Source organism: Ahaetulla prasina, chromosome 13 (assembly GCF_028640845.1).
Source record: "Ahaetulla prasina isolate Xishuangbanna chromosome 13, ASM2864084v1, whole genome shotgun sequence".
NCBI classification, from domain to species: domain Eukaryota; kingdom Metazoa; phylum Chordata; class Lepidosauria; order Squamata; family Colubridae; genus Ahaetulla; species Ahaetulla prasina.
The window spans coordinates 13,370,287-13,386,114 of NC_080551.1; positions in this window are offsets into that span (position 1 = coordinate 13,370,287).

The following is a 15,828-nucleotide window of genomic DNA, read 5'->3' on the forward strand; positions in this document are numbered from 1 at the left end:
AGCAGGGAAATAGCACATAGCTCAGGGGTCAGCAACCTTAAACATTCAAAGAGCCACAAAGGTCCTAACCAGAAGCCCCCCATTCAATTCTAGAGCTGACTGGAAGTTTGGTTCCCCTACCATAGAATCTCCTCCTAGCGCAGCGTCCTTTTTCTTCTACCTGTCCTAACTGAAGGCCCTATCAATTGTGGAGCTGACCCTTCCCATAGTCTCTTCATGGCGTGCCCCACAACTGGAAACTCCTCTCAAAATTGTGGCGCCAACCGATGACAGGGAACTGCAGCAGAGGGATGAAAGAGCCACATGCGGCTCCCGAGCTGCAGGTTGCTGACCCCTGATTTAACTGGAAAGATGAGCAAACAGCAGGGCTGTGCACGCCCTCCACCGTACCTCCCTCCCCAAAGTAGTGTTTCATGATGCACGTTAGCGCCAATGAAGGACCGCTCTCTGAACTGTTAAACCAGAAACATCTTTTGCAAGTCTCTTTGCACTGCTTTGAAAGCTACCCCTTCTTGCCTGTCTCCAGGTGGAAAGGCACAGACAACATTTCCACTGGGATCACACATAAGAAAAATGGCTACGTGGATGTACGTCTCCACAGATGAAAGCCAAAGCATTTGCAGGCAATAATTAAGGAGATTTTTTTTAAAAAAAGCCTAAAGCTGCTATTTTTATGCAAATGCCATTGCCTTTTGATTTGACATGACAATTCTTTTGATCTAGACAAATAATCGGGATAGTCGTTCAGCTACACAAAGCTGGCCTTGACTCTCTAACAGGTTTCATTAGAGTAAACCAAAGAAGCAAATGGTAACAAGAACAGAGCAAAAAACAAGAGGGAGGTTTGAAGAAGCAAACAAACAGATGAGTGAGAATTCAACACAGTCGGTAGTTATATAGAATAGCAATAGCACTTAGACTTATATACCGCTTCACAGTGCTTTACAGCCCTCTCCAAGCGGTTTACAGAGTCAGCCTATTGCCCCCAACATTTGGGTCCTCATTTTACCCACCTCAGAAGGATAGAAACAGGTGAAATCCTACTGGTTCAGACCGGTTCCGGCAAACCACTAGGGATTATGGGCATCAGTTCACTGAACCGGTAATAATTACCCTTCCTTGGCCCCACCCATGCCCGGGTGGTCGCCGCTCACCTCTTCCGGCCGCTCGATATTCCACAGAATTCAAAGTTAAATGCAGCAGAGAGAATGCTAACTTTTCTCCCTCCATTCAGAACGGAGCTGCTGCAGCTTGTCCCTTTCAAGGTAGTCTCCAAGAGGCAGGCAGACGGGATGTGGGGGAGGGAGCAGCTGGAATGGAGCCGTTTTTGTGAAAGGCAGGAAAATGGGGAAGGGGATCTTCCTGCTTGTCATCAATTCCTCAATCTCAGCACAGACCAAGGGAAGGATGGTAGGCAGGAACATTCCCCTCCCCATTTTCCTGCCATTCGTGACCAGGAGTGGCTGGGAGGGGAGGGGCCGGTGAGGAGTCCCTCAATGTGAGTGATGTCAAGTTGGCCATGCCCATCCAGTCACATGCCCTCCCCCCAACAAGCCACACCCACAGAACTGGTAGGGAAATTTTTTAATTTTACCCCTGGCTGGAAGGCTGAGTCAACCTTGAGCCTGGTGAGATTCAATCTGCCAAACTGCTTGCAGCTGTTGATCAGCAGAAGTGGACTGCAGTTCTGCACTCTAACCAGTGGTGGGTTGCTACCGGTTCACCCCAGTTTGGACGAACCAGTAGCAGCAGCGGCTGGTGGCTCCACTCACCTGCCCGGATGTCATCAAATACGCTCTGCGCAGTGGTGGGATTCAAGTAATTTAACAACCGGTTCTCTGCCCTAATGATTTTTTCCAACAACCAGTTTGCCAAACTGCTCAGAAAGTTAACAACTGGTTCTCCCGAAGTGGTGCGAACTGGCTGAATCCCACCACTGGCTCTGCGCATGCGCAGAAGCTTCTTCATATGTGCGAGCGAACCAGTAGCAAAGGTAAGTGAAACACACCACTGACTCGCTTGGTTGTCATTTTAAAAAGAACAAAAATAGAAAAGTGGAAGAGTGTGGAATGAAGAATCTGGAGAAAGGCCAAGGAGGAAGTAAATTTGAAAAGGAGGTTTTCCTGCCAGAAGGCAATACTACAAGGCAACTGAAATAGCTGGAGAAGTATTCTGAAGAAGGGAGATTTGCCATTTTTAAGAGTGGCTGTTTACTAGACATAATATACAGTGAGTTTCATTACCCAGTTTGCTTGATGTTCAGAAACTTACCCTGGATCAAAAATCTGCCTTGCAACTCTTTTAAATGTTTGCTTCCCTTGCAAGGTAGGATCCTGTTTTTCAGTCCTACAGATAGTTGACTTAGGGTCATGATTAGGACCAGAAATTCTTTTGCTAAGCAAGGTGGCTGCTTAGCAAGGAGGTGGTTAAATCGTGCCCAGTTTTACATCTTTTTTTAGAATAGAATAGAATAGAATAGAATAGAATAGAATAGAATAGAATAGAATAGAATAGAATAGAATAGAATAGAATAACAGACTTGGAAGGGACCTTGGAGGTCTTCTAGTCCAACCCACTGTTTAGGCAGGAAACCTTTCACCACTTCAGACAAATGGTTATCCGATCTCTTCTTAAAAACTTCCAGTGTTGGAGCATTTACAGCTTCTGAAGGCAAATTGTTCCACTGATTAATTGTTCTAACTGTCAGGAAATTTCTCCTTAGTTCTAGGTTGCTTGTCTCCTTGATTAGTTTCCACCCATTGCTTCTTGTCCTGCCCTCAGGTGCTTTGGAGAATAGCTTGATTCCCTCTTCTTTGAGGCAGCCCCCTGAGATGTTGGAATACTTCTATCATGTCTCCCCTAGTCCTTCTTTTTGTTAAACTAGACATACCCAGTTCCTGCAACCGTTCTTCGTATGTTTTAGCCTCCAGTCTCCTAATCACCTTTGTTTCTTTTCTCTGTACTTTTTCTAGAGTCTCACCACCTTTTTTTATATCATGGCAACCAAAACTGGATGCAATATTATTCCAATTGTGGCCTAACCAAGGCCTTATAAAGTGGTATTAACACTTCACGTGATCTTGATTCTATCCCTCTGTTTATGCAGCCTAGAACTGTGTTGGCTTTTTTGGCAGCTGCAGCACACGGCTGGCTCCTATTTAAAACGGTTGTCCAACTAGGACTCCAAGATCCCTCTCACAGTTACTACTTTTTTGCAATGATTGTTAAGCGAATCACTGCAGCTAAGTGAATCCAGCTTCTTCCATGGACTTTCCTAGCCAGAAGTCAGCTGAGAAAAATCACAAAGGATGATCACATGATCCTGATACGCACAATCGTAAATACATGCCAGTTGCCAATTTATATAACTGTAGGGATGCTAGGTTGGTTGTGACTGGGAGGATGGGTTGTAAATCATTTTTTTTCCACAGCTGTTGTAACTTCAAATGGTCGCTGAAAGGTTGTAAGTCAAGAACTGTCTGTATTCTCAGGATGCTGGACAATTTTGTATGAGTTTGTCTTGGTGCGGGGAAGGTTAGATTTGCTTTCTTACTAGAGGTTGTGGGAAGTACAGCTCTTAGCGTTACTCTTTCCTAACCATCTGCTCCCTCTGAGACTTCCAAATCAGAAAGCAAACCTAGCACGATAATTCCCTTTTCATGCCTCAATGAAAACAGGACATTCATTAAGAGTAAGAACAGCAGAGTCCACCTGAAGACATTCTCTTTTGCAAGAACGCAAAAAAAACCCTTCTTTCATCAGACTGAATAACAGAACAACAAAACAACTGAATTGGAAGGAACCTTGAAGGTCTTCTAGTCCAAGCAAGCGTCTCTACACCAGGGGTGTCAAACTCAAGGCCCACGGGTCAGATGCATCTCGCACTGGCCACGCCCACCCCCGGTTTAGCAAACGGGGGGGAAAAGTTAACAGATTAACAGAGTTGGAAGGGACCTTATAGGTCATCTAGTCCAGTCCCCGCTCAAGCAGGAGACCCTACACCATTTCTGACAAATGGCAGCCCAATCATTTTTTATTTATTTATTTTAGTTTGTTTGTTTGTCAAATATATACGAGACAAGAATAAGTACGAATAAATGGGGACAGTAGGACAAGGACGGTAGGCACGCTGGTGCACTTATGCACACCCCTTACAGACCTCTTAGGAACAGGGTGAGGTCAACAGTAGGTAGTTTAAGGTTAAAGTTATGGGGGGGTTGAAGATGTAACAACAGAGTCAGGTAATGCATTCCAGGCATTGACCAATCTGTTGCTGAAGTTGTATTTTCTGCAATTGACTTTGGAGCGGTTTACCTTGATTTTGTATCTATTGCTTGCCCAAGTATTATTGTGGTTGAAGCTGAAGTAGTCATTGACAGGTAGGACGTTGTAGCGGATAATTTTGTGTATTACGCTTAGGTCGGATGCTTAGGTAGGCAGTGTAGTGCTAGGTTGTCCAAGTCTAAAATTTCAAACCTGGTGGCATAAGGTATTTTGTCGATATGTCACATGATGACAATGTGTCGTCACGAGTTTGACACCCCTGCTCTACGCTATTCTAGATAAATGGCCGTCCAGTTTCTTCTTAAAAACCTCCAGTGATGGAGCATCCACAACTTCAGGAGGAAAGGTACTCTGCTAATTAATTGTTCTCGCTGTCAGGAAATTTCTTCTTAGCTCTAGACTGGATCGCTTTGATAAGTTTCCATTCATTACTTCTTGTCCTCTCTTCCGCTTTTGGACTGTGACTGAGAACGGCAAAGTGGGTGGGGAAAATGATAGGAGCGGAAATTTTCTTTTAGAAACTTCTTCTTCCTCCTGGTAAGCGTTGCTCAAGGCTCGCTTTTGGTGGAAAACCAATCTCGGCAAAAGGGTGTTTGTTTTTACGAACTCGGGCTAAAATGAGATCGCCTCGTTCTGCGGACTAGAACTTTGTGTGCATGTTTTCCCCTTCCCCCTCCCCCTCCCTTTTATCTTGATTTCATTTTCCTTCAGAATTATCTAATGTACCTCCCGTACTCGGCTGTAGGATTCTGACGTTTTAATGAAGGCAAATGGTAAACAACAGCCATGATATCATCTTTGCAAGCCTACTTTCCAACCCTGCCTTTCGTCATCCATCATCCGATTAGCAGAGCACAACCATTAAAAAAACATCTGGAGGAAAAAAAAACCGACTTTCCTTTCAGCCATGAATACCACCGTCCACCCAATACTTGAGCGATATAGTAAGTATTTATGGAGTGGTGCAATTTTTATTTTGGGCTTCCTTGAGTAGTCTCTGGCTTTTTCCTTCCTTCTGAATAAGGTTTTCTAGTGGGAGGAGCCAGCTCTTTTCTCTGCCTAGAAAATGAGGAGAGTCCCAGCTATGCAACCTAGAACAGTGAGGAACAAGCTTACACCAGTAGTAAAATCCATTTTTTTTTACTACCAGTTCCATGGGCGTGGCTTGGTGTGGCTTGGTGGGCGTGGCTTGTGGGGGTGGCAGGGGGAGGATACTGCAAAATCCCCATTCCCTCCCCACTCTAGGGGGAAGGATATTGCAAAATCTCCATTCCCACTCCAATCTGGGGCCAGCCAGAGGTGGCATTTGCTGGTTCTCCAAACTGCTCAAAATTTCTGCTACCGGTTCTTCAGAACCTGTCAGAATCTGCTGGATTTCACCCCTGGTTTACACACAGGAAAAGGGTAGCATTTAGGCTTATATACTGCCCCATAGCATTCTCTGGGTGGTTTACAATGTAAGCATTATTTCAGCAGTGGGTTTGCAATATTGTTACCACCGGTTCACCGCGCATGACTTCCATGCATGCACTCAGCCTTCTGTGCATGCGCTTTGCTCACTCACACGCCTTCTGAGCATGCGCCTGGCCTCGAAAACGTGCCTAAATAGGACAGCATAGAACCGGGGAGGGTGGGCGGGCCGGGCCGCGATCTCCACTACTGGTTCACCAGAACCGTACAAACCAGCTGAATACCACCTCTGCATTATTTGCAATCTGGGTCATCATTTTACCAACCTGGGAAGGATGGAAAAGGGTGAGTCAACCTTGAGCCCCATCAGGATTGAACTCCTGGCTGTGGGCAGAGTTAGCTTGCAGTACTGCACTTTGATCCACTGTGCCACCAGATTTAATCCAGCAGATGCTTTCTTTATAGATTTCTATTGGTCAAATCTTCACCACAAAGACCCTTGTTTATTTGAGAAATCCAGGACGAGAAGATGGACTGGGCATGCAGAAGCAGAATGTCTTCCTGGTTTGGGAAAATATGATGTTTACTGAAGAGATGGTGGCCTTTAGGTGGTACATGGATTAACAGGATTTTTATGGAACTTCTTAATTGGATTCTTAATGCAATGTATGGCTGTGAAAATTGGACCATAAGAAAGGCTGAGCACCAACGAATTGAGGCCTTTGAACTCTGGTGCTGGAGAAGTCTCCTGCAAGTCCCTTGGACTGCAAGGCGATCAAACCAGTTAGTCCTAGAGGAGATCAACCCTGACTGCTCTTTAGAAGGCCAGATCCCGAAAATAAAACTCAAATACTTTGGCTACCTAATGAGAAGGAAGGACTCACTGGAGAAGAGCCTAATGCTGGGAAAGATTGAGGGCAAAAGAAGAAGGGGACAGCAGAGAATGAGGTGGCTGGATGGAGTCACCGAAGCAGTAAGCATGAGCTTAAATGGACTCCGGGGGATGGCAGAGGACAGAAAGGCCTGGAGGACCATTGTCCAAGGGGTCATGATGGGTCGGACACAACTTCACAACTAAGAACAACAAATGCCCCCAAGAACCTTCCTATGGAGAAGAAAGCTACATAGGAAGGTTTGAAAAGAGTTGTATTTAAGTGACAGCTCACAGTTAAGGTGTGATGCCCATATAGCTTGCCCTGCGACTATCAAGCAAAACTCAATTCAGATTATTGGCTTGATTCAAACAATCAATTTGATTAGATTTAATGGCTTTCTCCGAGCCAAAAAAAAATCAGATTGATTTGATTCAGATGTTGGAACTGATTTGGAAAAAGCCGTTCCTGAACACGCATAGAAGCTCCTGAAATGCCTGAATCAAGAGTCTAATCGAGCAGCCTTATCCGATTTGACGATTCGAACTCACTTTTCTAATTCAATTTGGAAAGCTGATTTGATTCCAGTAATTGAATGACTTGCCTTCAAAAGTATTTCTCCAAATTGAGTACATTTGAAGAGCCGTACTGAATAAGTAGGCCTGGACAGCAAACTGAACTCAGAGGGGAAAAAGTCTGGTGCTACATGCATATTTAGAATCACTTTTCTGTCCCTTTTTAAAAAATCCAGATCACTGCGCAACTGTACCAAATATTCAGGAAATCAATGTTCCTTTACCCAAAACTATATCTTAGCTGTGTGGCAGAAACAGGTGATATGGAGTTCGTAAACTTATAGAATAGAATTTTTATTGGCCAAGTGTGATTGGACACACAAGGAATTTGTCTTGGTGCATATGCTCTCAGTGTACATAAAAGAAAAGATACCTTCATCAAGATACAACATTTACAACACAATTGATGGTCAATATATCAATATAGATCATAAGGTGTTATACTGTGTTTGCTCTAAGCCGGCCGGATTTGAGTGCTTCAGAAAATAGCTCAGCTCACCAAGTAAGTACTTTCTTTGCTACAACAGCATTCCAAGTCTCTAGCTGTTAAAGATTTATAGGGACATATAAGACATTAGAAATGCACCTAACTTTTTTTAAATCGTGTAACCAACGTCAAAACAATTTTCATTCCCTAGGAGAGGGATAGAAAAATTAAAATAGGCTGCAAGTTGCCAAAAGGAAGACGAGGTGGAGAAAGGGGCAGCATTATTCTGGAAAACTGTCCTGTCAGAATCTAGAGATGTGCACTCAATTTCCCAGCACGATCCTAGAATGGGTGGGTTTCAAAGGATGTTGGGCAAGGGGTGAGACATATCATATGTGCAAAATCTGGGATGCCGTGCCTTTCCCTGCCTTGTCAGAGCAAAAAGCTGGAGTATCAATCAAATAGATGTATTAAAAAAATAAGTTATGAAACGCTTTCACTTTGGAAAGAGATTTAGACTAACGATGGATGCTTCCTTATAAGAGTTTGTTTGTTTCTTTGTTTGTTTGTTTCATCAAGCATGTATTAGATCAGGGGTCTCCAACCTTGGTCCCTTTAAGATTTGTGGACTTCAACTCCCAGAGTTCCTCAGCCAGCTTTACCATGGTGGAAGTGGGCCCATTTCCAGCCTTCCTGAACTCCCGGTAGGCCCATTTTTTGCCCTCCCTGAACTTCCATGTGCACCCTGCACTTATCTGCATTCAAAATGGGTTGTGTGGGGACTCCTGGGAGGGGCGAGGCGGGGTGGGCAGGAGTGGGATTTGGGGGTTATCCGAATTGTACAGATTCTTAGCTAGAAGTTCTCGCGAACCCCTGCGGACCACCAGCAGCCCACCCCTGAATCTCCAAGCTGTGGGAGAGCTACACACTCTTTTTGTAGAAGGGAATGTAGAACCTTTTGTCAGGCCCAAACAACCAGATCCACAAGTGAAGAGTTCAATTAGCTACTTGCTCATGCCTATTTCGCAGGAACGTTTCCAAACTGGCAGTCTACACCCTGTACCAGATACGTCAGGGGTGAAATACAGCAGGTTCTGACAGGTTCTGGAAAGCCGGTAGCAGAAATTTTGAGCAGTTCAGAGAACCAGTAGTGGAAATTTTGAGTAGTTTGGAGAACCGGCAAATACCACCTCTGTCTGGCCCCAGAGTGGTGTGGGAATGGAGATTTTGCAGTATCCTTCCCCTGGAGTGGGGAGGGAATGGAGATTTTGCAGTATCCTTCCCCTGCCACATCCACCAAGCCACGCCCACCAAGCCACACAATGCCTACCAAGCTATGCCCACAGAACCAGTAGTAAAAAAAATTTGGATTTCACCACTGAGATAAGATAAGGTTCAATGACATTTAAGAGGGTTCGGACCTTGCCCTCTTGTGCCTATGTAATGATTCCAGACTGATTCCCTGCTTGACTCCTCCCCCTCCTCCTCTTTGGAAAGAGATTTAGCCTAACTATGGATGCTTCTTTATCAGAGTTGTGGAGATGCCAGTCAAGTCCTGAATGACAGATCAAAACTTGCTGTTTTGCTGGGGGAAATCATTGTATTACAAAGAAAAGGGAAAGAATAAAAAAATGATAAAAATAAAAGTTTCAGAGGAGTCTCTCTCCAACGCCTCTTTCTCAACCAATAAACATCTACCTGATTCCTCCTATCGGTTCCCAGGCTTTTCGTGACCACGCTTGGGCACCAGAATGGTACGACCTACATATAAGAATGAGTCATTGGCAGGCGTTCCTAAACCTGTTTAGGGAAAGATAGTTGCATGGCTTATTAGCAGAGCTTGCTTTGTGGCCACAGGCTGCTAGCTGCCTGGTGATAAGGAAGGGGATGGAAAACCAAGCAGGGAGTTGGCATGGAACAATCGGAATCCTTAATTTTTTTTATTTTATTTTATTTGAATTTATATCCCGCCCTTCTCCGAAGACTCAGGGCGGCTTACATTGTGTTAAGCAATAGTCTCATCCATTTGTATATTATATACAAAGTCAACTTTATTGCCCCCAACAATCTGGGTCCTCATTTTACCTACCTTATAAAGGATGGAAGGCTGAGTCAACCTTGGGCCTGGTGGGACTTGAACTTGCAGTAATTGCAAGCAGCTGTGTTAAAAACAGACTGCATTAGTCTGTTGAGCCACCAGAGGCCCTTAATAGCAGTGTTCTGCACTGTAACATTTAGGGCAGATCCGAACAGTACTACATCCATAATCCTTACTGTGCACCACAACACCCTCAGAGGCCGGAAATATGACATACAACTTGACTACAGCATAAAAATTATGAAGTGCCAGATTAGGGATGCTGGTTAATACTCATCTTATTTGCCTGTGTGGAATTGGGGGATAATTTTGTGACTTCAGTACCTTAATATTTTTTTGTCTTTGTGTGCGCTTTCCTTTCCTGTGCAATTGCTTTTTAACAGCTTCTGAACAACAGCCAACCTATTCATTATGCAGGAGGAGTGAGAGACCAACGTTGGAAGCACTTGAGATAACCCAACGGGGTGATGAATTGGCAGTCCTTTAACGTGGTGTTGGCCTCCACTTCCCATAATCCTCATCCAGCATGTCTGATAATGAAGGGTGATTAGAGCAACAGTTCAACAACACTGGAAGGTCACCCACTCAAAACATCCCTGTTGTACAGCTTAAAATGAAGGAAGGCGTAAAGTTTTGACTACATCTCCATATCGGGGGGGGGGGGGGGGAAATGCATAGCTTCTATTTGAATGTAGTTAAGTAGCACACCAGGGAAATAGCTACACAAGTAGTTTTCACAATTGAGCCCAAAATTTCTTTTGCCAAGCGAGACATTTGTTAAGTGAAGCTTGCCCCTTTTCTTGCGACTGTTGTTAAGTGAATCACTGCAGCTGTTAAGATAGTAACATGGTTGTTAAGGGAATCTGGCTTCCCCAATGACTTTGCTTGTCAGAAGGTCACAAAAGGGGATCACGTGACTCCGGGACACTGCAACCGTCATAAATATGAACCAAGCACCAAGTTTTGATCACGTGACCATGGAGATGTTGCAATGGTCGTGTGAAAAACAGTCATAAATCATTTAATGTAAGTTGTCGTTGCAACTTCGAACAGACATTAAATGAAGTGTTGTAAGTCAAAGACCGTACTGAACTTTTATTCTTACTAGTTGGGAGCTGATAGACTAATGGCCGCAAAGAAATAGGTTCAACGATCTCTCTCTGCCAGCTGGTTTTTCATTATGTGCAGATCAAACCATTTAATGGCAAGAAGTAGAAAATGCCATCTTTACTCTCCAAAAACGTATTTTGTAGCAAATGCTGCCTACTGCATAGGCAAAGATGCAAGATGCTATGCAATATAGAGAAAGACTCTTCAGAAAACTGCCTCTCTGCTAGCAGGAAACTGCTTTTGCTAGTTGCCCAAAATAAAAACTGGCTGCCCAAAATATTGGAGAAGGAACCTTCGAAAACTCCCTTTTTCTAAACCTCCTGAAGATCTTGGACTAAGAATTTACTAAGAGCCACAGTGGCACAGTGGTTAAAGTGCAGTACTGCAGGCTACTTCAGCTGACTGCTAGCTGCAGTTCGGCAGTTCAAATCTCACCAGGCTCAAGACTGACTGAGCCTTCCATCCTTCCGAGGTGGGTAAAATGAGGAGCCAGATTGTTGGGGGCAAGAGGTTGACTCTGTGAACCGCTTAGAGAGGGCTGTAAAAGCACTATGAAGCGGTATATAAGTCTAAGTGCTATAGCGAAGGAAGCAAGCAAGCAAGCAAGCCATGTTGGTGCAGTGGTTAGAATGCTGTATTGCAGGCTAACTCTGCCCACAGCCAGGAAGTTCGATCCTGCTAACATAGTGTAAGCCGCCCTGAGTCTTTGGAGAAGGGCGGGATATAAATGCAAATAAAAATAAAATAAAATAAAAATAAATAAGGTTGATTCAGCCTTCCATCCTTCTGAGGTGGGTAAAATGAGGAGCCAGATTGTTGGAGGCAATAGGCTGACTCTGTGAACCGCTTAGAGAGGGCTGTAAAAGCACTATGAAGCGGCATATAAGTCTAAGTGCTATAGCGAAGGAAGCAAGCAAGTGTTGTGTCTCGCCCAATCTCACCACAGCCGGGGCCTGCTTATCTGCTTCCGAACACGGAGGAATGTTCTAGTATGCCTCCCGGCCCCAGCCCTGGCTCCATGCCCAGACAGGCTGAAGAGGAGGAAATATCTCCAGCCCCAGCTCTGGCTCCATGCCCAGGCAAACGGAGCAACTAGACCCTCCTCCTCCACAGCATGTGAGCCTGAGGGAGGTCTATTGCCAACAGCTGCCGACTGGAGTGACCCTCGCGTCAGAAGACTTGATAGGCGGAGGCAACAGAAGGAAGGGAGGGGCAGGCCTGGATAAGTGCTGAGTCATGGAGCCACACCCCATGGCCTATATAAAGGATCTGCTTTCTGGCATTCTCTGAGTCAGGCAAAGTCTAAACATATCTTGCTGAAGTCACTTTCTGATCCCCTGCCTGCCCTGAGGACTTTGCTAGGACTTTGGCAGAGCTGCAGAGGCACGCCTGATTCGGATTTCCCTGACCCAGCCATCAGCGGAGGAGTGGGACACGACAGCAAGCAAGCAAGCAAGCCATGTTGGTGCAGTGGTTAAAATGCTGTATTTATTTATTTATTTTATTTATTTATTTATTTGATTTTTATACCGCCCTTCTCCCGAAGGACTCAGGGCGGTGTACAGGCAGAATAAAACCAACAAAGAACAATATACAATATACAAAGTTAAAATCAATTAAAACTTATTAAATGAGCCTGAAAAATTTAAGAAATTTACCATAAAACCAAAAACCCCATTAAAATTGCTAAAAATTTGAGTTTAAAATTCCATTCAAGCCAGCCCCGCGCGAATAAAGAGATATGTTTTCAGTTCGCGACGGAATGTCCGAAGGTCAGATATCTGGCGTAAGCCCGGGAGTTCGTTCCAGAGTGTGGAGCCCCCACAGAGAAGGCCCGTCCCCGGGGGGCCGCCAGCCGACATTGTTTGGCGGACGGCACCCTGAGGAGTCCCTCTCTGTGAGAGCGTACGGGTCGGTGGGAGGCATGTGGTAGCAGTAGGCGGTCCCGTAAGTACCCAGGTCCTAAGCCATGGAGCGCCTTAAAGGTCGTGACTAGCACCTTAAAGTGCACCCGAGAGGCCACAGGCAGCCAGTGCAGCCTGCGCAGGAGAGGTGTTACATGGGAGCTGCGTGCAGCTCCCTCTATCACCCGCTGCCGCGCTCTGACCAACTGAAGCCCCCGGACGCACTTCAAGGGGAGCCCCATATAGAGAGCGTTACAATAATCCAAGCGAGAGGTAACGAGCGCGTGAGTGACCGTGCATAAGGCATCCCGATCAAGGAAGGGGCGCAACTGCAGGCTAACTCTGCCCACAGCCAGGAAGTTCGATCCTGCTAACATAGTGTAAGCCGCCCTGAGTCTTCGGAGAAGGGCGGGATATAAATGCAAATAAAAATAAAATAAAATAAAAATAAATAAGGTTGATTCAGCCTTCCATCCTTCTGAGGTGGGTAAAATGAGGAGCCAGATTGTTGGAGGCAATAGGCTGACTCTGTAAACCGCTTAGAGAGGGCTGTAAAAGCACTATGAAGCAGTATATAAGTCTAAGTGCTATTGATATTGTAGACTAAGAACTTTAGCAAGAATGGCCCTAAATCAGCTGCCTAAGATGGACATATGATAAGAAGAGGCCTTACAAAAAATGAAAAGAAACGTCGCTATTCATCCCACCATTTGTCTACGGGTTCCTTCCCTGGCATGTCTTCTCCAGTCTCCGCAGTGCCTACTTCATCTTCAAGCTGCTCAGCTACCTGATAGGCACCAGTTCAGAAGGCAGAATGAGGACAACTTGTTACAGCCAACTCGCCGCAGAACAATTCAACAAATACTGAAGTTAAATTAATTTCAACAGGAACGTGGCCAATAACAACAAAATAAAGAAAGTCGATCCAGAAATACAAGAATTACAATACTTTTGATGAAAATCTGGTCACCAATAACAACAATAACTTAATGAAACAATTAATACAGCTTTGAATTGTCCTACTGCAAGCTGTCCAGCGGTCAGTTGACAATGCCAAATTCAGTTATTAACATGGTGGCCAAAGTAGCTGCCTGTGCAAGAAGATATCACAATCTTGTGAAAATGCATTGCTCTGAAGACTAGTCCACAGCTTCTCACACACACACACACACACACACACTCAGAGGAAAGCAGGTTGGTGGCAGCAAACTACTACACATTTAATTACTACACAAAAGAGGTGGCATTTCTAGAGTTAATTGTGGCGGTCTAACCTTCGCAGTCCCAATACCTAGAAAGATGGCAAAAATAGAATCCCTTCTCCATCCTTTTGCTAAGTGAGTTTTACTTTGTGTTTTAAATTTATACTAAATTGTTTGTCTTTCCCAAACAAAAGAAGGGGGGGGGAAACAACTACATACCATCTCCACTGAAGACGTGTTTCTGCTTGTTCTGCCGTAGATCAAAGCAAAACTAATTTCAATCCTGCTAAGCAATATTGGCAGTGACCTTAATTGTATCACCATAAACGTGGTTTAGAGTGATGTAACTCTTGTCAACTTCATATCTGTACCACATAAATCATCTGGGTTGGTATTATAGAATACAGAACTGCAGAAATGGTTACATGACCCCTTGCTGTGGACACATGTTCCTCTGCTGCAGCTCAGGCTCCTTAGCAGCTGAGATGCCTTTTAAATCATTCTGCCTACAGGTAAAGTCCTTGTCTTGCAACCGCAACAGGGAACGTAAAATGTGTCATTTAAGCAGTGGGATCATTAAGTTAGGTATCACGTAACCACACTCAATTTTATGACCATTCTCCACCATGGTCATAAACTGAGGACTACCTTATTTTATTCAACACATAGGCAAGGAAAATGATATGAGTACCGTATTTTTCAGAATATAAGACGCTCTAGACTATAAGATGCACCTACCTTTTTTGGGGAAGAAAACAAGAAAAAAAATCTGCCTCCCAGCACTTTGCCTCCTTGCAGCAAACAGCAAACAGCCTGTTTCATTTTTTTTTTCAGCACAGCCTGATTAGCACAAGGGGGGAAAAAATCTTCCTCCCAGCAATCTGCCTCCTTGCAGCAAACAGCCTGCTTTAGTTTCATTTTCAGCACAGCCTGATCAGTACAAGGGGAAAAAAATCTGCCTCCTAGCAATTTACCTCCTTGCAGCAAACAGCAAATAGCGGAGGCCCGTGCTGGCAATAGGCAATGGCAATTCCTGCAACCTGAAACAGCTGATGGTTGGGAGGCCGATCCCAGCTGCTTGTGCTAATCAGGCTGTGCTGAAGCTGAAACGGGATGTTTGCTGTTTGCTGCAAGGAGGCAAATTACAGGGAGGCAGAGGCCAAAGGGTGGGGTCCCGTGGGTGGGCGGGGCTACATTCAGTGTATAAGACGCACACAAATTTTGACCCTCTTTTAGGGGGCAAAAAAGTGTGTCTTATACTCTGAAAAATACGGTATTTCACCCACTATTATGAAGTACCAGTAGAATGAAACCAGGAAAGCCAGCAGTACCATCAAGTCTATTGTCTGTGAAGATTCTCCATTCTAGCCGAAGAAGCTTCTTGGATGAGAAGTAAAATGTCCTCAAAGAAAAAAAAGTCCAGCTGACTTTTGAAAAAAACCATTTTTGGGACTATCAGGTCAATTTAAAAGTGGGGGGGATTTGTTATAAACTTAGAAGATGAAGTTAAATAATATTGATTTAATTTCAGAAATAGAGGACATTTGTACGTCTACTAAGCTTCAAGTTAACTGGTGACTTGAAGCTGGATTTCTCTAGTATTACTTGAACAGTGTGCAACCATGACATTCTGTACCTCCAGCATTTGATGTTTTGACCTGTCCTGGTGGACCACTTGATTCACCTCTTGTTTGTAACTGTCTGATCTACAGCATGTCCATTATTCTGCCGAGTTTGACTATCTGACTCTGTTAAATCTTAATATTGATTCCCATCATCAACTTGACAATATTCCTCTAAAACAGGCAATAACAATCGTCTTCGCTTGATTTTGTGATGCCAAGTGCGGTATGGTATTGAATAAAGTTTATCAATATGCCCAACAACATCCCTTCGCATTTTTATATGCTAACTCTGTTTAATTTTTGCAGTGTTTTTAAATGTTT